Consider the following 22591-nt stretch of genomic DNA (forward strand, 5'->3'; position numbering starts at 1 on the left):
GAAACAGCATTTTCTAAGATCTGCTTTAATTGCAGATGTATTTAATACCTGGTCATTGCTCTCATGCAGGCCTCCAACACAACTGGGGCTGCTCACAGACTTTGGGCATCCAAAGCAAGATAACTAGATGACTTTCCAGAGTCCCTTCCAACTCTAACAATTCTAAGACAAATAGGAAAGGGGAGAGATCACTTGCTAAGATTCAGCCTCATCTGCTATGGACCTGAGTTGAAGCCTTAGCCTTTGGGGCAAACAAAGACAATAACAGAGCCTTGTCCTGGGATGCAAGCGCTATAGTACAAGACCACAAGAAAAAAAACTGACTCACCTTCTTCCAATGACCAGCAACATGCTCAAAAGAAGCACAGCCACAAAGAGATGCAGCTCCCTCAGCTTCTAGTCCTTAAATGAGTGAGAGGAGGGGTGGATATAAGCTCCACTCATATCAATTGCATTGCTTGCACCTGAGCTCCCTGGTTTAGCCATAGCTGATGCTCAGCCATTGCTTCAGATGCTGACCTGTCAATCCCACTGCAGAGCCATTCAGCCACAACATACCACCTTCCTTCTCACACAACAGGGCACTGGACCTATGTACAAACCCTACGCTGCTTTCCTATTAGTCCTTAGGCCACGAAACAACACAAGCATCACACTTAGTTAGGAGACTATTCAAGGAGGAGATGAACAGATTTGAATTCATGGTTTCCTTCCTGCGTAATACATGAGAGCACAGGAAGGCAGCCCTGTAATTCATGGGTCATAACCCTATCTACTGAACAGCTTGAATAGGATCAGTTTAAAATGAGTCTCGGTGCTCTTCTGCTTTTCCCAAGAGCACAGAAAGATTAATCTACCCCTGAAGTTCTCTCTGTCTCAAACTGGGAAATACAAGTTTGTGCTGATAATTATTTTGACAGCCGTCACGTGTGCCTGTTGTGAAGGGTTGGCACAGACACAGTTTCCAATACGATGTGAGCCTGTGGTAATGGCTAATTAGAATGCACTACACAGCCAGACCCTGTCAGTGTAATATCTAGAAGGTAAGTCAATCTGTTTCTCACATAGACTTCCCAAAACCAGACTCAGAACGAGTTAAAAGCTTTTGAACAGTACTCTGACTTCTAAGTCACGTAAGTACTTGCAGTTGTACCCAGAATCAGGTTGCTCAATGCAGACTAGTTTCAAGCAGCACAGATTTAAGTTCTTCTGTGCTGGAGGTATTAATCTACATATGGATATTCAATTACTATCAGAGCAAACCATTCAGCTGCCCCAGAATCAGATGAAAATATGCAAAGCAGGTGGCTTGAGGCTCATTTGTACTGAAATTCCTTCGGCTGTTTGAAGAGACTTTGTAATGTCAGCATACTCCCACCTGAGTACCTTCTTTATTGTGAGCAGAGTAAAGTGGCCTTCTTGTATGTGAAAACTAGATCTGAGCATGTTCACTTCAAGGATGCAGGGTTTTTGTTTCATTATAAAAATGGCCAAATGGGTAAAATAACCTAATTATTTCCTTTCTTTCAAGGACTTGTGGAACTTACACAGTGAGAATCTGTGATAAAGAAATGGAAACCTCGATTCTGCTTCTCTAATTTTCTCCTGCTCATCTTTGATCCTTTCTTTCTTGTTCTTCTCCAACTCCATATTATTATCATTCCTGCTGTCCTTATCAGCATTATTGCTTTTATTGGCCTCCAGTTCAGAGGCCTGCCATCCCAGCACCATTTTATTCTTCCAGATGCAGAGTGGTGGTTTAGGACAGGATCTCATCCTTTGGGAGTTCATGGAGATGCACAGGGAAAAAAAAAATAAGTAAAAAAAAAAGCAGATAAGAACAGTAAGTCTATAAATCTCCACATCTATAAATCTTAAAATGGATTACTGATTACAGTGACTCTTTAATGGAAAGAGTGACAGCTCATGTAGACAAAAGGCAGCGTAATTCATGGAGGCTATTAAATTTGAGAGGCCTTTTCATTCTCATTTGTCTTTTCATGTCATGTGTCGATTTCTGGGAGATTATTCTCTGGGGAGGATGAGCCCTACTCATCATAGCCTGAAAAGTGCCCGTGTTGAGCACACTCTCAGCAAGTTTATGGATAACACCAGGCTGTGTGTTGTGGTCAACATGCCAAGGGAAAGGATTCCACCCATAGAAACCTAGAGAAGCCTCTGAGGGGTGTTGGAACTAGATGATCTTTAAGATCCCTTCCAATCTAAGCCATTCTACAATCCTGTGATTCTATGACTTTGAACTGCTACTGACCAGCAAAAACAGTCTGAGTTATTGAATTGCTCATTCATCAGACTAAGAGTGCAGAACAGCACTCTTGCAGTTTACATCCCAAGACACTCCCTTTGCCAAGGCTGCATTCCTTCATTCTGATCACAGATTACAGAGTTACAGTGCAATGGTTTCCCATGGGAAACCAGAGGCCAGTGGGGTTTCATCAAGAAACAAGTTACTGCTGGGGCTGGGAGCAGGATGGTTTCACTCCACAGCACAGGAAGATTTACTGTAACACAAACCCTTCATGCAGGTGATTGACTGGTACTGCTATCTGCAACAACCCGAAATCTGCTGCCTTTGTGTCCTTACTGTTAGTCCAATTGTTCATTCATGGATCGAGACACTCCCAGTGCATCCAATTCCAGCCAGGCTAAGTGGCAGCGATCCTCATCAAAAACCAATTGACTGAAATCAGACCCCACATCTCTATGTTGCTAAGGACAGAAAAATCCACATTGCTCATGAGAAGACCAGTGGTGCAGAACATCACTTAGTGCTCACAGCTGCTTTATGGCAACAGAGGTGGAAGAGAAGATGCAGACATGAGAAGCAAGATCCTGTGTTACTAGTCCTGAAGTAACCTTGAGAGGGGGTCTGTTCCTTGACCATGTGTTGAAAATGCCCATCCATTTCTGTAGGAAAACATTGTCTGCATACTTATTTATGCAGCTAAAGAGATTGAGAACATTGCTATCAACCTCCAGGGCTCTGAATCCATACACTATCACCGTATTCAGGTGCTCTTAGTGCTCTAAATTTCTAGCTAGCTGCATTTAGCCCTGGTTGACCATTGCAGCAGCCCCACAGGAACAAAGACACTCTCTTTTCCAGGTGTGTATGCAGCCCACATTAGTTTCAGTGACCTAAAATTGCTGCCTTTCTTTCTACAGAGAGCGTGGATTGGTCTCACTGCTGCCTAGAACCTTTATTGCAATGCCCCACTGCATCTTGGCAGCCTCACTGTTGTTTTGGGGATGAGTCACAGGAGACTGAGCTATCTGGTCCGAAAGACACTGAGTCACTGCAAAGGCACTGTGGGCAGCTCGGGGCTGTGTTTGTATCATGCCTCCTGTTTTACAAAGGACTTTAGTTTATTTTTGCTCATCTAAAAGGTGGTGCATCCACATGCATTCATTTACTGGTGTTCCTCCAGCACATGTAGCTGAGGATGGTGTGGCCGCTTTGTGGTCCACACTACATAACATGAGGGCTTTGCTCCAGTGCATCACCCTCATCCTCATTGTAGCTGCCTCCATCTCCAAGGCAGATTCCATTTCTTTTTCTTCTTTCCAAATAAAAACCAATATTGCTATTGCTATGTATTATTTATGCTGCGGAAAACAATGAGAGGAAGAAGTGGGAAAAATTAGCTCATTCTTCCTAGGATCTGCAAGCAGCTGAAAGACAAAGCATATAAAATTAACAAACAAAAAACCCAACAACCTCAGCTAATTTTGGAGAGTTTCATCTTCACAACCTTCACATCCTCTCATTCCACAGCTCATCCTTTGTAAACTGCTATTCCTTTTGTTCCAAGTTGGGTATAGTTTTACATCAAGCCAAGTTCAATGAAAGAGGGAAAAAAAAGGGAGAGATGGTTTGAATTATTCCCCATCCCCTCATCCCACAAGAAAAACTCGGGTTTGAAGATCACGTTTTAATATGCAAGAATCCAGCCAAGGACGCCCTTGCTAATCTTTCAAAACGCAGCATTGTGCTCCTTCAAAGTATTGAAAGCTGCTTGGATTGTGACAGAATGCACAACCCTGCATTAAACTTCTAATAGCTAAAGAGACAGAATTTGGTTATGAAGGCTGAAATATAGAAAATATAAATCAGCAGCGTGCAGCGAACACTCATCCTCTTTTACTTCCACTAAATCAGTTTTAAACTAACTTTACCATTTATCTTTCACGGTATTTTCATTAATTTCCTATCCATTGAGGACAGGCTGGAACAGTTTGATCGTTCATTTCTCTAATCTTCACTGTGGGTTATTCAAACAACAGAGTGTGATGTTTTACATCCAGTCCAAGCCTGAGTTTTGGGCTGAGCTGCCCTGTACTGAGCCTTACTGGGAGGTGGAAGGACAGAAAACACACCTTGAAAACCAGATAACTCCCTCTCAGTGTCATTCTACACTGGAACAAATCATGAGAATGATAGAAGTGGCTTTTGTTGTTCCTATTTCCCAATAGACAGTTACACAGACAATCCAATTAGCTTGGTGTGATCTCTGCTCACCTGTACAGGAGCTCTGGATGTCCCTCAGGATCCCTGCCCCACTCTGTCCATAGGAGAGCTGAAGCCATGCACGTCCCCTGGAATTTCACTGGCTAAAGGCTTCTTACCCATTTGCGCTTTCACCTACACAGAGTGCTGGAAGTAATGGTAATTCTCCAGTAATTCACATCAACAGCATGATGCTGTTCCTCAATCACTCTGCTTGTGCACTGCCACAGCCCAGGAAAGGAACAGGCAGGATGCAGTGCTGCAGCAATCAGTGCGCTCCTGCGGGCTTCACACTGCAGCAATGGGATCATCACCCAGGTAGACGGGGCCTGTGCCGCTATGCAGTCTGTTCAACGAGGAATAAATCACTGTTTTTTCAACCTTGACAGCTTGTTTCTTATAATTCCTTGAGAGATAGTGATTAAATATCAGCGCATTAGAAGCAACATGTCCCACGTAGGGAACAAACTCATAATCATGTAGCCATCACATTAAACAAACGAGCTGCTCATTAAAAATAGATGCAAAAGATTCAATTAGATCTGATGCTGCATTAAGAGTTTGAGGACATGCTGGCTCCATTTCCATTGGTTTTAGGCAATAATGAAACAGCTTTTTGTAGTGACCCAAGAGGGATACGTTTCTTTTTTAAACACTTATTTCCTTCCAAATCTTGAAACTACTTTTGAAGCACCTTTTCCATTAAGCAAAGAAGAGGGGGAAATATATATATAGGAGCTTTATTGTTTTCTAGCATTTCAACTGGGTTTGGAGGCATAGAAGAGTGTGGGAGCCCAATCTCTCTTCTGTGCATCACATAACTCAGAGCAATGTAATAAAGAATCAGATCTCCTTAAAGATTATTGAAGACAGACTTTCTTCCAGCCATTATTTGTCTGTTCTCTGTGTGCATGAAGCACTAGAGGATCCCCAGTGCTGTGACAGAAGTGCTGCCTTTGCTGTGTCCCACAAGCTGGGCACCATCTGAACTCAGATGGCCCTGATTTTGCCTTAAGCTTTGTAACTGATCCTCCTCTCACAGCTGGTTCCACTGAGAGCCCCCTCTATGGCTCTGCCCATTGTGTTTAGGAATCATGTTATGCCACAAGCCCAGGCCTGATGCTTGTTCTCCTTCCACCTGAAGCACCGCCCAGCATACAGGGCTGTAAATTACAGCTCCCTCTGAATCCATCACATGCAAATGCAGGAAAGTCCTCACGAACACTGAGCCAAAATCAGTTTTGCTTTACCCCCCAAAACTCTCGCCTAGCTCACAGTACAGACACCATCTGCATTTCATTACGTGTAGGCAGATTATCCAGATGCAAATGAACTGTGCTGCACCATAAATAAAATGTTTTCATGCCTGTCTTTGACCTTTTTCTACATCGTAGCTCCAGTTTCTACTAAGACTAATGCAGAAAAATAACTATTTGAACCTTCTGATTGAACACTGGTTTTGTTTAACTGCGCTCCACTTCATTTGGGATAGTTCTGCTCCCTCCCCGTGGTCTGGATAACCACAAGTCGACTGAGCGTAGTGAGGAAAGACAAATTAAAACTGATAAAACAGCCTGATGTAGCGTCTGCTGTAGATGGCAAAATAGATTGGATTGATTGGGCATTTGTCTCTGAAGCAGAGGGTGGTTTTGATGTATGTGCATAATTTGTAAGTGAATTTGCTTCTCCCTCGAACTGCTGCATCTGATGCTGCGTAATTAAGAATTTCATCACCAGTCTGAAAAGTGCCCTTTGGTTTGCACTGGGGCTCAGCTACATGGAGAATCACCCTCCGGACACAACATGTTTTAGAAGCCTGAAGAATCACTACTGCCCTGGGATATTGTCAGGGTGGAAATACAAGGGCTGGAAGCTGGTGAGTGATATCATTATAGTGGCCAGTTTCTTGACAGCACCTTGCAGCCCAGTTTATTCTGTGCACACCCTGTGTTTTTACATTCTCATGGAGACACCAAATCCTTCAGGAGAGGAGTAGGTGCCAGTTTTGCCTGCAGCACATACAAAACCTGTCTTCTAGAGGTGAAATGCAGGCTGGAAAGCAGAGGACCAGCAGTCACTGTTGTTTTCTCTGCTGAAACATGCAAAACATGACTTTTGCTCACATACTTTTCCTTAGCCAGTTCATCTCCCCCTTAAATGAGTTACAGTTCCTTATGTGTCATTTTACTGACCTCTACAGGAAGGCCTTGCCTTGGACGGAACCTATCTGTACATTTATTCTGATAACAGGAAAGCTATGACCACCACTGGGCCTGTTAGCATCTCCCTTCACATGACTCTGTTGTTTGAGCTCTTGACTGGAGAAAAAAAAAATATATTCAAAAGGGTTTTTTCCTGTTTGTTTGGTGTTTTTGTTTGCTTTTTTTTTTTTTTTTTAAACACTTACAGTGTCTTCCATTCCCCATCAGCTGAATTTATTCCATCCATAAAACAAGAGCCTCAAAGGATCCCAGCCGTCTGTGCGTGGGGTGGATTGATTTGTATTCTGCCATTGTTTTTCTGTAAGATAACAAATACAGGAAGAGAACATCAATCCTAATCTTTTTTTTTTTTTCCTCCCCTTTCTTTATCTGCCCTCCCATTCTCTGTTGTGCCACCGCTGCTAATGACATCCTGTTTTAGTGGTGCTTGTAATGAGATACAGATGCGAATAGTCTTTTTGCACCTGTTGCATCCATATAGATGGGGTCTGCAGCCTTCACTCCTCCCCTCCTGCTCCTGAGCTGAATTCATTCACCTCATAATTATGGACCTGTAGTCACAAATCCATTGGGTCAGGGAGATATGTAGAGGAATGATGTAGTCCACTCACCCTCCTGTACACACTCACACTGTTATTGATCCCTTGTCTCCCTTCTTTCTGCTTTCTAAAAAGAGGGACAAATGGCTCCATTCTTTGACTTCAGCTCCAGATCATTCACTACAGTCATTGTGTGTAACCAAGCTTAATTATTCATAAAGGTGAGACTTGCTGTACTCGTAATAAATTTCTCTACTCATAAAAAAAAAAACAAAACAAAAACAGGGATTCATAATACCCAAACCTAAATTATTTATCAGCCAGAAAGACTGCAGGATCCATAGTGCCAGGGTGCTCCCAAGCACCCCAGCTTCCCAGAAGGCTTATCTTTATCTCCTTCAGGTTGAGAAGGGATTTGACCTTGCTCTTTCTCCTCCCTCGAGCTTTCTTGACAGGGGAAAATAGTGACCCTATTTAAGCACAGATGAGGCTTTGAAAATTACACATTCACTAAGAATGAACACAGTACGGTGGCATTGAAACTTAGGGGATGGATACCTGACCCTCACCAATCAAACAGAAAGAGCAAAGGTGTCCATCAGAGGCACAGCAGGGCTACATGGGCAGTATGTTCTACAGCCACTCGCATGTGGCCCCAAAGTAGACTTTGTTGGTGCAGAGCAACCTGAACACATCTTTCCCCACTAGTGACACAGAGCAGAGACTTTGCCCATGCTAAACCTGTGCTTTCATTCCCCAGACAAGACAGCAAGATGCAACTTACCACCTGCACCAGAAAGACAGAATGGGGAGGGGAAAAACCAAACAGAAGAAGCAAATCCCACTTGTTAGGTGAACCTCAAAGCACATTCATAACTGCTGATCACCAGCAGGAGTGATCTGGGAAAACAATTCTCCAGAGGAAAGCAGGAATCAGCACAGATGATTCAGCACAGAGAATCAAGGGCAGAAAGATTTCCCCAGATTTGTATTTTTGTACAGAACGGAGAAGTTTGGGTTTATTTGCAAGATGAAAGAACTGAGAAGAAGAAAAATGTGCAGCTCCTTCCATCATGAAATACATACTGTGGCAGAATGCTGCGTGCCTTTTGTCAAAGGATCCATAGTATTGACTGCTCGAAATGAGAAATAAGTTTAGGGCAGAGTGCTTGGGGAAAAAATACATCAATAAAATGTAAAGTGACTGAATATAACCATCAACTGTAATGACAGCAGTCAAAAAGCCTCACCCAGTTCAGTAGCATTTTGGTGTCTGCACCTTTATTTTCATCTGAACTGTCATTGACACAACTCTGACCTTACTTTACCAACCTGCCTGACGTTAGATTAAAATTAGCGCAGCTCAGAAACACCCATTTTCATTCCTTGGGATGTTTGGAGGCAAAGGAAAACAACAACAAAACCCCACAAAGTACAAGTGCTTGCAATGCAAATTGGGATTCTAAAACCCAACCAACCAGGAAAAATATGTGCATATACCTACAGAGGTTCCAGGAGCAGCCTTAGCTTCCAGCACCCAAAGCATCTCCCAGGCCATCAGCTACAAGACCAGAGCATAGAAACCCAGGCCTTTCTGAAACCCTCATTTCATTGTTTTTCCCCCTTCATCCCCACATGAATTGAATTATCTGTAATCAAGAAACACTCAGCCCACGTGTGTCTCAGGACTGCAGCTGCTTGAGGCAGGTTCTCCCCATCTCTCTGACTCATGGTGTGGGACTTTCACCCCAGCCTTGCCTATCATCACCACCATCACCAGTACCATGGTGGGGTTTGTGTGCTCCTCTCTGCCTCCCAGCTAGTAAGAGCCTGTTTGGATGCTGTTTGCTACCTGGTTGGCCTCAAATACTTCCTTGCTGCTGCCAACCAAGTGTGGTTTCTGGCTGACCTTCTGGAGGCTGCAGGCTCTTAGCTTAGATACTGCCTTGCACACCTACAGCCTACGATGGTTGGAGAGCTGGGGTGTTGATATCATTGTTTTCACCTTTACCCAAACCTTATTATTTTTCTCAGTTCCCCTGACTGTCTGTCCAGGCTAACCTGCTATTGGCTGCGTTGTCCTGGGGGAGAGTTGTTCTCTACCAGCATGTAGGAAAGGGAGGCCTGAGTCCGTTGTGTCTCCCAGGACCCTCTCTCAGCAGTGAGAACCAGTGGCATCCACAAAGCTGCCATAGTCCTACTCTGTCTTTGCATTACTCACCCAAAGAGCCAGTCCCTGAGGCTCCCTGAAGCCCAGGTTTATACAGAAATTCTTGAAGCTGTCAACCAACAGAAGGTGGCTAAAGCCTTTTGGCCACCCCAATTCATTGTGTTCAGCACTGGGGCCATGCCCATGGCCAAGACCCATATGCATAGACAGCAGTATCATTGAGGTGCCCTTGCCTGAGCAGTCTTCAGAGGCCTCGTATCAGTATCTAGAGCATCACTGCTCCTCTCACATGAAGAATTTTGGTCTCTCTTGTTCCAAACAATGACACTGAATTTGCAGTGTACTAAACTGAGGGCAAAAGCTTCCTGGAAATACTGACTTGCATCAAAATAAAATAAAACAAAATCAAGACTCAAAAGAAGCACAATGGCAAATGATTTGATCCTTCCTATAGTCTTTTGAACTTCTGAGAGCTCCAGCTGCTTGATTTACTTTGTGGTTCAGATGTCAGCTCAGGCAAATTATTGTTGAGACTCATTCTCTCGTCCCAGGTCATTGAGTTTTGCCCTTGATCTTCAAGAGCACCTTGGTTTCCGCTGCTGAGCTCCTTCGGGAACGCGCAGGCTCACACTCAGCTGCAAAGAAAGCAAGAGCAGCCTCCCCCAAAGCACTGGAGTTGATTTACAGGAAAAGGGCCAATTTTTTCCTTTATCGCTTCTACTGTTGCAGAGAGATGAATTCTCCATGGCATAATAGCAGAACAAAAATAGATTGCTTCTGTAATACACTATACAACAGCCTGGAATGCATCAGCCGTTTTCCTCAACAGTTCTTTGTCAAATGAAACTTTATCTAGCTGAGTTTATCATATCATTTTCCTTTTCCCTTTCCCTCCATTTCCCCAAAGTTCTGCAAGTGCCCAAAGGGTGCTTTGCAGTAGCGTGACTGTTAAGATCGTGCATATCTTTTTAACTTGGACTTGTATCCAATTTACCAAACCTCCATTTGCCAGTGCTGATGTGATGCTACAACTGGAGGTATGCAGAGTGATTGGGTGAGGTAGCGAACGCTCCTTTGCTTGATGGATGGATAGGTTTCCATTTATGACTCTGTTGATCAGCAACAGCGATAGGGTACTTGTGATCTGGGTCGGGTACCAGACACATTTCTATTTATTTTGGGCTGGTTTTGTTTTCACTGATGACTCACAGTCATTTCTGCACTGAAGTTCCCAATCTGTTTGGTCTTGAAGCAAGAACAGTATTAGGGAAATGCCCTTTTGTACAGAAAACCTTGTAATTAAAACAACTACTTGGCTCTGCACTGCTGAGGGTAAACAACTCTGAAGGGAGCATTTGCTTTATCAATGTATAGAGGAAAAGCACTAAAAGTTCACAGTCTGGCTAAAAATGTTATGTAGAAGAGGATGTTGAATGAGACCAGCAGGGAAGGCTGTTCCTCTGTATATTGAGATTCTGTGTCAAGTGTATGTTTTCACCTTTTTCTTTGCTTTTTATTAATACTCATGGATGCTCTCAGTGTTTTGTGCTGCTGGCTGCAGGGCTGCCAGTTCCAACACCAACGTGCCAACATTCAGATTGGATATTAGGAAACATTTATTTTCAGAAAGAGTAGTGATGAAGTGGCACAGCTGCCCAGGGAGGTGCTCAAGGACCGTTGAGATGTGGCACTGAGGAATGTGGTTGGTGGGCATCGTGGGGGTGGGTCTGTGTTTGGACTTGGTGATCTTAGAGATCTTTTCCAACCTTAATGATTCCATGATTCTATCTCAGCCCTGCACTCAGGACCTGCTAGAGTCCCAGGGGACAGTGCCCATGGGGGCACATGGGGCATGCAACCATACAACGACATTATCCCAACCAGGCACAGCCATGCAGAGCTGTTCATGGGGACCTGGTGACTTTATTCAAGACCAAAAAGTTGCAAAATAATGCAACCGATGGATTTTGGCATCACTGCAGAGGTGATTCTGTCAGTTACCTCATGCTGTGAGCTATGGCCTCATTAGCACATTGGGTGAGGATGCCAGGCTTCAGATGCGGGGGGTGAGCTGCAGATGGCAGGCGTAGTTTGTGAGCTCACTTTTGTACCTCAGGGCACACTGGGCAGGATTCATTGTACCTCTCAGAAAGCGGTGTTTGCGGATGTTATTGATGTGGGACTGATGTTATCCACAGCCCGTGCTGCTGATGTAGAGAAATACCACAGATGGCATCATTTTTATTTCTTTTTAAAGCCCCTCTGCCAAAACCTTTTAAAACAAAACTTGCTATTTCTTTTCACATTGATCCTCCTTCCCTGCTATTGATTTTTGCTGTCCCATTACTGATGTGACGCGCCATGCCAGCATATTGCAAGCCAACCTGATGGAAGGAAATAGCTTCCAGAAATCCCGTCAGCGAGTGGTGGGGGGAACCTTGCTTTGCTCAAGTTTTGATGTTGTTTTTGCTCTATTAGACGTCAAAATAAGAGGGCTGTTAGACTGGCTACCAAGTCCCCACGTGGCCATAAGGAAAAGGTGGTGCTGTATTTAGATGACAGCTGCATCACAGAAAATGGATCGATAAATGCTTTGAGTAGAAAGCTCAGTTTGATTTCAGCCCCATGGCCTGAGCTGAGCTGGAGCTGAGGAGGCATTTCAGAACATGATAGTTGTATTTCTAGGATGACAAGGAGGAAGAGGACTGCTGGTTAATGCAGAAGAAACCTGCAAGGTGTCAGGAACAGGACCCAGTTCTGCCTTTCAGGCTGCCTAGAGAAGATTTGGGTGCCCCATCACTAGGGTTCAAGACCAGGTTGGATGGGGCCCTGGGCAGCCTGGTCTGGTGGAGGCAATCAGCCCATGGAGCTGGGTGATCTCTGAGATCCCTTCCAACCCAAGCCCTTCTAAAATTCTATGATTCTTTCTTCTGCAAAGGGTCTGAGGGAATTTGAAATGTCACCGTGGTTTTCATCTGTACTTTGCAACTTCTTAGTCTTACTGATAACATGCTGCAGGAAATAAGTCATGGCTTCATCCTACATATTCTAGGACACATTAGTCCTAAAAGAGCATCCTTAAGGTGTGGCTTTACACATAGAGCTTTTCAGCAGCAAAGCTGATCTGAGCTCGGCTTCTGAGCTGGAGCAGCTCATTCCTGGGCTGGATGTCCCAGTGCAGCCAAGCAGCTGGATTTGAGAGTACAGACGACGTGAACGGTTGTATCCCAGTACTCTCAACCAAAGCTGCTGTTGCAGAAGCTGGGATTGCAGCTGCCTGGGAAGCAGTGCCAGGAGGAGGACATGGCACTCTGCACTCCAGAGTCTGCACCAGGCATGGGACCTTTTGGCCTCCTTATCCCTGCAGAAAAAATCTGTGCACTGCCATAGGGAGATGCTCCATCCATCCACCCTGCTGGGATCAGCACAGCTCAGGACAGCTGGAGGGAACTGAGGTGAATCAGCTTCTGGTTTGTTTCCAGCTCTGCTACATTTGTAAGAACAGACCTTTTCCTGCAATATATTCGCAGTAAGTTTTGTGTCAAATGGCAGATAATGGAAATCATCCTGGTTCCCATTACTTTGGTGGCAGCCTACCCTGAATGCAGCATTCAGTCCTGGGCCACATCATTACCAGGCAAAAACAGACAAGCTGGAGACAATTCAAAGAGCAGCTAAAATGATTTTGGGGTTGAAAAGATTGATTTATGAGGAAAGATGATGAACTAAGTATATATAGCTTCACTGAGTAATGACTTGAGCTACGGTTACTATGTTCAGGCAGACAGAAAAGAATGATTTTGCGTGTAACAAAATGTGATGCTAAGGGAAGCACGATAGAAATGACAGGAGCGAAAGTCTGAGCTCATAAACAGGACAAAATCTCTGTGAAATAGACTCTTAAAAGGCATGGAAAAAAAAGAAACAAAAAACAAACTCCTATCTTCTAACAGATGTTTAAAGGAAAACAGGAGAAAATAAGGTTTTTTATCCAGTTGCTTTCTTATCAGCCTATGCCCCGAGAATAAAGTAATAAATAAATAACAAGATTACTTTCTCCTGACTTCAATATCCCTTACAAATTCTGGCTTTCTTGGTAAAACTATAGTGGAGGAAAGTATTCAGACTATGTCTCTCCCTAGGAGACATCTCGGAACCCACACACGGTTCCCTCACACAGGGGCATCTCTAACCCAGTGTGTCTGTGTTTTGGAGGTTTGTTTTGTTCATGATACACCACAGACACCAGAGGATGTGGGCAGTGTGTGCCTGGATGCAGGGTTCAGCCTGCTGCGGGGCTGCAATACCCACAGCAAAACCCAAGTCCCAGCTCATCCCTTTGGCCCACTGAGCCAAGCTCTGCTCTGCTTGCCCAGCTCTGGAATGAGATGATTAATCAAAGGAAAGGCTGATAACTGGAAGAAGTGGACAAAATAGACTAAATCATTCCATCTGCTGTCTTCAGTGTCCAAAGCCCTGGAGTAAATGGTTCAGGGACTGAAGATCCAAACATCCCCAGACTGATCTACCTGGAGAAGAACTATTCTGATCTGGGGGATCTCAATGTTATATTCACTAATCTTGTAGCCATGGGCCACCACACTTAGAGCTACACAAAAGATTTTGGTGTTGTGGTGTCCAGATGAGAATTACATGAGGAAAATTTGCCTTCTTAAATTCAGCTAATCAGCAGAATGGCTAACGAAGTAGTAAACATAGATTGCAACAACACCAACATTTTGCACAGCAATGCCTGTAGATGAAATAGCACGGAACATTAAGGGACATAAGTGAATGTGTAAAAGAACCAAAGGGCTATTCTTTTTCTTGGTACATCATTTAAGAAAAAAATAAAATAAAAGACGACTCATTTAAACTCATCCAAAAGCTGTTAAGCCAATTTAACACGTTGCTGTTTACTTCTGAAATACACTGAGAGCTTATCTTATCTCCTCCTACCACTGTTCAAAGCTAATCAGAACATATTAGCTCACTTACAGTATGAAAACCTCTTTTTTATTGCTGCAAACCAGCAAAACAAACGTAAAGATTTCTACACGCTGGTTACCAAAAGCCTATTCTTTTTCCTGGTCCAAAGGCTGAGAGAATGGAAGCTGTGAAGAAGTGAAGCACTGGATGATACAACCTCCTATTCATGGAAGGGAATTACCCAAAAAAAATTGCTTAATGGGAAAACAGTGGAAGCCAAAAACAAGCTTAAAATGATTCAGGAAGGCTTTCCAAAATCATCGTGCTGGGGAATTATTTCTCCTCCCTACTTCCCAGAGGAGAACAATGTCAGCTCTCACTGCTGCAGCTCAAGGATAGAGAGAGAAGCAGGCAGTGCAGCCAGGTGCAGTGATGGAACATTCTGATAAGTGAGATGCACAGGGACTTGGCTTTGTTTTGTTTGCTCTCCCCACTTAGGAGGGGACAAGTAAACCAGGCTCCTTCTCATCCTTATGCAAGAGGCTGGGGGGAAAATTAAAGAGAGGACAGGGGAGAAATAAAAACCTCTGAGAAATAAAACCAAACCGAAAACAGAGCCAGATGAAGGGATGGCACAGTGTAAAATGGCTGGAGATCTGCTTAATGCATATGGACAAATGTGTGAAAATATTTTTCTCTCTCGCTGAGGAGTTTGGAAAATTGCTTTCATTTTCCCTGCACCAAATAGATTCTTTTTTCCCTGCCCTTCAAAAACAGTAAAAAAGAAATGAGTGGCTCAGTAAGGGGCAACAGATTTATGGCTGGATTTAAATCAGTGCAACTTCACCTGGGAAGTTCAGTTTTGGATGTATTCAGAACAGGGAATAAGCATAAGAATTATTCTGGTATAGCGGTAGTAAATAGTCCGGCAGTCTCAGACCAATTTCTGCAGTGCCATATCTCATAAAGGCTGATAAATCCAACATGTGCTGCTGCTGAGGTCTCTGGCAGCATTAAAAACAGGCTCTGGGTCTCTACAGCCAGCACTGGTTTGACCATATACCAGTCCCACACCAGTAACATCCTTCTGTGATGCTGAGATCCTCGGCCTCCTGTATTTCATTAACTGTTTCTCAACACTGGAAATATAAATTACCATGTTAGATGGTGAGCTGGGACAACATCTCCTCCTCCCACTATGAGAGATTAAAAATGGAATTAAAAAAATACTGTTGTGGATAATTTCAGCCCAGAAATACTGAGCAGCTCTTGTGAATGATCATGTTTTCACTAATGCTTCCTGGTAGAGCAGCGTCCTTATTGCTACTGAAATCACCGAGAGCTACTCAAAAGGGTGGTTTAATGCATTTAGGAGGTTTGGAGAGCTGTCTGAAAGCAGTCAGTCAGTCTGCACTGTGATTTCCTGGCTCTGAGAGTGCTTTGTTTAAAAAGCAGAAGTAAATGTTGCCTAAGGAAATAAAAAGATTTGAGATGGAAAACGTGGCAATGGAAAGCCAGCTGCCAATTATCCAATATGTATTAAATCCTGGCAAACATATCTCCAATGTCACCTCTAACCCATTCTTTCCTTGCTTTCTTTTCTTCAGGCTACACATCATCTTTATTCCATCAGGGAACTGATAAAGAGGTTATATTCTCATTTTCCCACAACCAGCACCACGAGGTCCATACAATCAATGCCAAGACCAAATGGAACACACCAGAACACACCAGGTATGTGGCACAGCAGTGCTGTAATGCTGGTGTCTTGGGTAGCACTGAACATCTCACCACGCTGCAGTGGAGAGAAAACAGCATATTCAGAAACCCAGCCCTGGAGACTTCCCTCTCTGTTGTCTTGAACCATCCTTGACCTGAGGGAGGCGTGCACCAGTGTACACCCATTTGCCTTTGAATTTACAAGTTGGAAAGCCCTGGAAATTTGCCCTTCAAATCCAAACCTAACTTACCTCAGATAGATAAAACAGCAGGATTATCTTGTCTGCAGTGTTTCATACAGCTGATGCTTTACGTGCTGAATACATTCCCGATGCGCTCTCCGCTGAGGGGCTGTTCATTGCTGTATGGATATACGTGCTGGTGGCTTCTTGCCAGAGCATTTCAGTCTCAGCAGCAGAGGTTGTCAGTTCAGCATTTGCTTGATATTGCTCTTTGCTCAGGAGAATTCCTCTCTTCTCTCATTTCCCACACAGCTATCACTGTGCCTCTCTGTGGTGCTCTTAGCACCATTTAAACCACACCAGCACATCCTATTTTTACATGTTTAGAAATGGCAAATCTATAATGAAACACGGACACATAGAAGAGCAGTGCAATATGCAGTGCAAAGCGCTTGCTAGGCAGGCAAGCCTATAAAATAACTATATGCAAACCTTCTCTGAGTCCTGTTGCATTTTGTCAGCCTATTTCCTTTTAGTTACCATTCAAGTTATAGTCATCTTTAGAGACTTGCACAGATTTGCTTTGGAGCAAATGCTTCTGCAGCCAGGAGGCAGTCAGGCAGAGCTCCCCACTCCTGTAAGTGGCCACGAGCATATTCACACGGCCAATTTTTAGTCTTTTGGTAGTCTTGCTTGTCCAAACTGGAGGCTGCCCAGCTGGAGTCACTGAGACCAACCTATGGCTGCTCCAGCCTGGTGACTGTGAGGCAACAGTGACCGCACCAGTAGTATTTGACTTGAAATCTTTGCAGAATGTTCCCCAATTTACCCAGCAAGCTCATTTATCTGCTTTTACAGCCCTGCTCCAACGGCTGGGCCCATTGCTGGGCAAGGGCTGGTGCAGGCCTTCACCTCTCCCCATCAGTGCTCAACAGCCTGTGAAGAGGAAAGGCTTTGTTTTAGTGGGAGCAGGTGTTTGATTACCCTGCCTCTCTCTTTCTGTATTCAACATATCCCCAGCTCACCTCTCCAGCAGGGATAAAGTTGTGTTAGCGAAAACAGCAAGGGAAATCACTTGAAAGGCGACACACAGGCAGGCTGTTGGATGAAACAAAGAAGCGTACAAATTAAAGGCAGCAGTTAAAGCATTCTCCATCCCTGTGGCTGCACTTCCAGCCTCTCGTGAGCCTCCCCATAGCACCCAGCAAAGGGCAGAAGTTCAGCCCTCTTCCCCCATCCCTGGGGCTGTCCATTCCCTGCTTGGAGGCTGTGTCAAAGGCATCCCCAAAGGAGACACGGGATCCCTGCTGCATATGCCAAGCTGCAGCCTTGCAGCAGTACCACGCTGAGAGCAGCAGCAGAGGCCTTGGCACCAGAGCAGCCCTTTGGCCTGAGCACCAGGCTCAAGGTGCCAGCATGGAACGAGCCAGTAGGCTGCAGATGGGCAGGACAGGGAGATGGGCTGGCAGTTTGGGATGTAAAGGAGGAACCAGTGGGACCTCTGCCTGGTTTGGTACATGCTCAGTGAACATCCATCTCATCAGCATGGTCCCAACTGAACAGACAAGCAGAGAACTATAATCCAGACTGAAAACTTTTGCTTTGAACAAATCATGAAGGTGGCTGTGCCTCAGCAACTACAAGCCCATCGATCTGCTTAACCAACATCCAACTTACTACCTGTGTTTGCTCAGACACTGACAGGGAATTGCCCTCCTTATATCAAAGCAGATCATCTCTCACCTTCTCACCACTCCATTCCCCTTGAGAATGTTTTGGATCTTTGCCTCAGTGGCTCAAATGGAGGTGTTGGATGATTGCTGTGGAGTGTCAGGGACAGAGAATAATGAAATCTTTGGGTATTTTTGGATGAGGTTAGGAGGGATTTGAGTCAGCTCTACCAGAGTCCACAGATACTGGAACAACACTGGGATCAAAAGATGAACCAGAATGATTTCATTGTTCCCTTTGGCACAGTGATGGAGGATGTTATCTAGAGATTGGTCCAGAGTACAGACCAAGGCCAAATTGGAAGCTTTTGCCTATTCAAAACATCTGCTGTTCTTCTCTGCTCCCCATACAGTTTGCCAAAGTACTCTTCTTGTACATTCCCAGCTCAGCACTGTTTGTCGTGAGGTTTAGTTTGCAATGTGTGATCTTGTGACACATTGCTGCCTGATGATGTAGGACATGGAGATGATGGAGGAAGTTAAATGGAGTGTAAATACACTAAAAAGAGTGCAGTGCCCACCTTGGAAGCTGTACAAAATACTTTCATGAGCATCAATTAGCTTTGGTATTATTAAAGAGCCAGAAAGAGTGTAAAAGTTGCTACAGCCAAAGATAAAAGACTGTGCCATGAATCGAATGTCCTGCTGAAATTTTAACCCTCCTTTGGCCTCCTGATATGATAAAGATGAATGTCCTATGCTGGCATTTAAGCTACTCATTCCACATGTGGACATCTAAATACCCTCAGCTGACCTGTGAGGTCTGAAATGGATGGATTCAATCTATTTTGCTCTAATAGTGCCACGATCTCTCCTTTAATAGGAGAGGGAAAACAGCTTCAACAAGACATGCAGTATATAGACAAGGAAAATGAATGCCCTCATCCAGCTGAATCTGGGACCAGGTGCAGCTCTTTCAGCCAAAGACACGGGAATGCTCCCAAAACTTGTTTCTTACTGATTGTTGGGTCATTCGAATGCAGCAGTGAAATACTAGACTTTATTATTACAGTCATACTTCAGATGAAAGATGAATATATAAATACTTCATAAAGAACTAATGAATGATTAATAGTTAATTCAAGAAATGGATAATCAAATGTTATGGATTGATATACAGTCTGACAGGTCAATATGCTGTTCATGACTCTGGCTGATTGCTACTCATAACACCTTTAGTGATTACTACCAGCCTTAACACAAGACATCTGTGCCTGGGCAACATATATTAACCCTCTATCCCCCCTTCTAGAAATAGAAACTTCCTACAAAGTGTGCCAGCCTTAGTGGGTTACGTTATGAACATAAGGCTGTGTGTTGTTGAGTAGCTCATTTGTAGCTCAAGAACTTGATTATAGATGAGAGAAAGAAGTAGAGACAGATGAATGCAGACTGCAAACAACGCATAACATCTGCTAACAGAACAGGCAGAGCTCTGAGTGCCAGAATTGCACATCCAGAAGCTCAGAGTGATGGAGCTCTTTAATCTGTGCCTGAGGGGGCTCAGGAGGACCCTAGAAATTCCTTCAAGGTTTAGTTACAGGCTTGAATGCCTGACCTACCATTTTAAAATCAGAGCTTACGGATCAGGTCAGCTAACTACCCCAGATGGGTCATTACAAGACAAATTGCTCTTTCGTGATTTCAGCTTTGCTACCATACAATCAATTCTGCTTTTAAGTAATAAAAAACACTCACTGGAAGCTGCCGGTTCTGATTACAGCATGAAGCATATAACCTTGGTTTACAGCAGCTGAAACTTGAGATTTACTTGGCCTGAGGCTGTGCTGGATAAAGGGAGAAAAACACCCATCCTGATACCTTCAGATAGGTGAGGATCTCTCACACGTGCCATGGAAAGGGAAGAGTGCTGAGGGCCCACCCCACAGCCAGAGTCCCGAAACACAAAAGCCTGAGCACAGATGCCGTTCATTTGTCCTTGGAGCTGTAAGGATTGCTGGAGTGACAGCCGAGGCATTTCACACTCCAGTAAACGCATTCTCCCCAGGTAGTTCTGATCACCATTCATTTTGTTTGCTGACAAGTTTGTGGCAATATGTTCACTCCAGCTAAAAATTACACGCTGGCTAAGAGATGAGGAGGCTTAATTTTCCTCTCTTTTACTCTGGTTTTGTAATCAGGGTAACTTCAATGACCCTTTACTTTTATACCAGAAATAGTACTGAGGAAATTGGATTTAACAGAGTAAAGAGCTGTTCAGCATGGGTATTGTAGGAAGGCAACGACCAGCCAGAGATGTTTTCCTTCTCTTCCTGATCCTGACACAGGCCTTTGGAACAAAACAGAGCAACCCTCGGTTTGCTTTAAATGCCTTTGGTTTGTGAAGCCTGCTAAGGAAACTCACTGGACCTTTTAGTCTCTGCACTGTGTGATTGCCTTTAAAACACAAGCAGAGCTGCCACCTCAGCAATGTATGAGATCATAGAATGACTAAGGCTGGAAAAGATCTCTAAGATCATCTAGTCCAACCTTCTACCTACTGCCAATAGTGCCCAATAACCACGTTCCTCAGTGCCACATCCCCACAGTTCTGGAACAGCTCCAGGGATGGTGACTCCACCACCTCCCCAGGCAGCCCTGGAGATGCCACTGCATGACCACTCTCTTTTGGAGAACAAGCTTTTTCTAATATCCAGCCTGAACCTCCCTGGCACAACCTGAAGCCATTCCCCTCTTATTCTATTGCTGTACCCTGGGAGATGAGGCCAACTCCACCCCAGTGGGGAGATGGTTAAGATCTCTGTCTGATTTCAAGTCTCTGTGCCAGTCCAGCCACAAAGAAACTCTGGCTTAGAGGACATCCAAATCAATCTTTTGTGTCTTATTTCTCTGCCCACCTGCTGAGTGTTAGATGCTTCATCAGTCTGGTAGAGCATGCAGACATTCACATTTTCCTCCAAAAGTGCTAACAGCAATATGAACATCTTGCCAACAGATGCAGAGAACAAGAGGTTTCACTGATGAATCCAGAGTCAGCACTAACACTGTGTCTGGGGTCTTGGAATGCAGCAGGAACAGCTTTCCTTCCCTTCACATCTTTCCTATAGAGGGACAATACGAGGTGGGAGCTGGCTGCCTTCCTGAAGGCATTTCAAACCACTTCCATCATGCAGGAGAAAATATTTCTCAGCAGATGAACAGCCCCCAGGGCATGCACAGACAGAACATCCATCTCTCAGTATTTGCTCATGATTCCCAGCACCGTCACTGTTGCCATTTTTTTCGCCCTTAATTTTATAACAAACTTATCCTTTCTTATTTTGATGTAAACAATTGGGTTTTGTGCCCTTCTTTCCCGTAAAAGTAGGTAGGAAAGGAAATCTTTTCACACATCAGCAGACCACAGGTGTTCTCCCTATCCCTGGAAGGGGCTCTAGGCCAGGTTGGATGGGTCCCTGGGCAGCCTCATCTGGTAGGGGGCAACCAGTCCACAGCTGGGGGTTGGAGCTGGGTGTTCTTTAAGGCCCCCTCCAACCTAAGCCATTCCATGATTTCCCAAAGCAGGACAAACTCCAGGTCTGCCTGGTCTGCAGAGCTGCTTGTGCAGCATTACAGAGTCCCAAGACACCAAAAAGTCAAGTGCTCTGTTCTAGTAAGGGGCACAAAGGGGAAGCAGCATGCACTGAGCCTCCATGACCAAGACAAGAACTGAAAGGAGAACAAAGAAAAGAGCACAAATCTTTAGAGAGCAGCTGCCCCATGGCAGTACTACCAAAACTACTCTGACACTTCTCTATCTCTTTCCTAAAAACCTGCTTGCACAATCAGTGCCAGTATTTTGTTACACAAATGCCCAGAAGGCTTTTGCTGGCATCTCACCTCCAGCAGTGTCAGGCTTTAGCAAATTAGAAGTGAGGACTCAGCCATTTGAATATAAAATGGACCAAAATCTTAAATACCAGTGCATGATATGCTCCGTGCAGCAGGCCTGAAATGGCACTGGGAAGGACAGAACATTCACTGTCTTCACAAAAAGAATTTAACAAAGAAGATGAGTATTAACTTCTAAAATAAGGGCTGTATTTTATATAACAGCCCTCATTATCTTGTGCTGCTGGCCCGAGCTGTGGATTTGCGGACACAATCTGAATGGCTCTGCTTGTTACCACCCCACAGATATTAAACTCCACTTCTGCCAGTGGTGTGGTGAGAAAGGCTCATTCCTGGTGTTATTGCTCTCCTGAGGCTCTGGGAGATGCAGGAGGCTGAATCCAAGGGCAGATGGAGTCAAAGGAAACACTTCCAAAAAACACAGGGTCAGTTCTGGACAAGAAAAGCTGCTGGAGGAACCCCCAGCTCCCACAGCATCATGTCCTCTCCTCACAGCAGCAGCTGAGGTTGCAGCTGATGCTTATACAGCTAGGGAATACCAGGGCAGGGTGCCCTTTTGCTAGCCAGAAGCTGTCCCTTCTTTGTTACTTCTGTATGTCTCCTGTTCAGAAGAAGCATTAGAGGGCAAAATTACATTGTTTGAAATGCCACTTTTCTTGGTTTGCCAATTTTTGCCTGTCTTGGAACAGCGGAACTGCTTTGGCCTTTGGGGAAGTGTGC

The 22591-nt window shown here is 44.4% G+C and overlaps 1 long non-coding RNA gene across 1 annotated transcript; it reads right to left on the reverse strand.

Annotated features, from left to right (window-relative positions):
- Window positions 1-14453: 14453 nt before the first annotated feature.
- LOC107318791 lies at window positions 14454-17484 on the reverse strand. Its single transcript, XR_001557496.2, has 3 exons — window positions 17315-17484; window positions 16359-17225; window positions 14454-15527 (listed from the first exon to the last, which is right to left on the reverse strand). It is a non-coding gene; the product is annotated as an uncharacterized LOC107318791 (long non-coding RNA).
- Between the last annotated feature and the right edge of the window lie 5107 nt (window positions 17485-22591).

The sequence above is a fragment of the Coturnix japonica genome, chromosome 10 (genome assembly GCF_001577835.2).
Source record: "Coturnix japonica isolate 7356 chromosome 10, Coturnix japonica 2.1, whole genome shotgun sequence".
Lineage (NCBI taxonomy): Eukaryota > Metazoa > Chordata > Aves > Galliformes > Phasianidae > Coturnix > Coturnix japonica.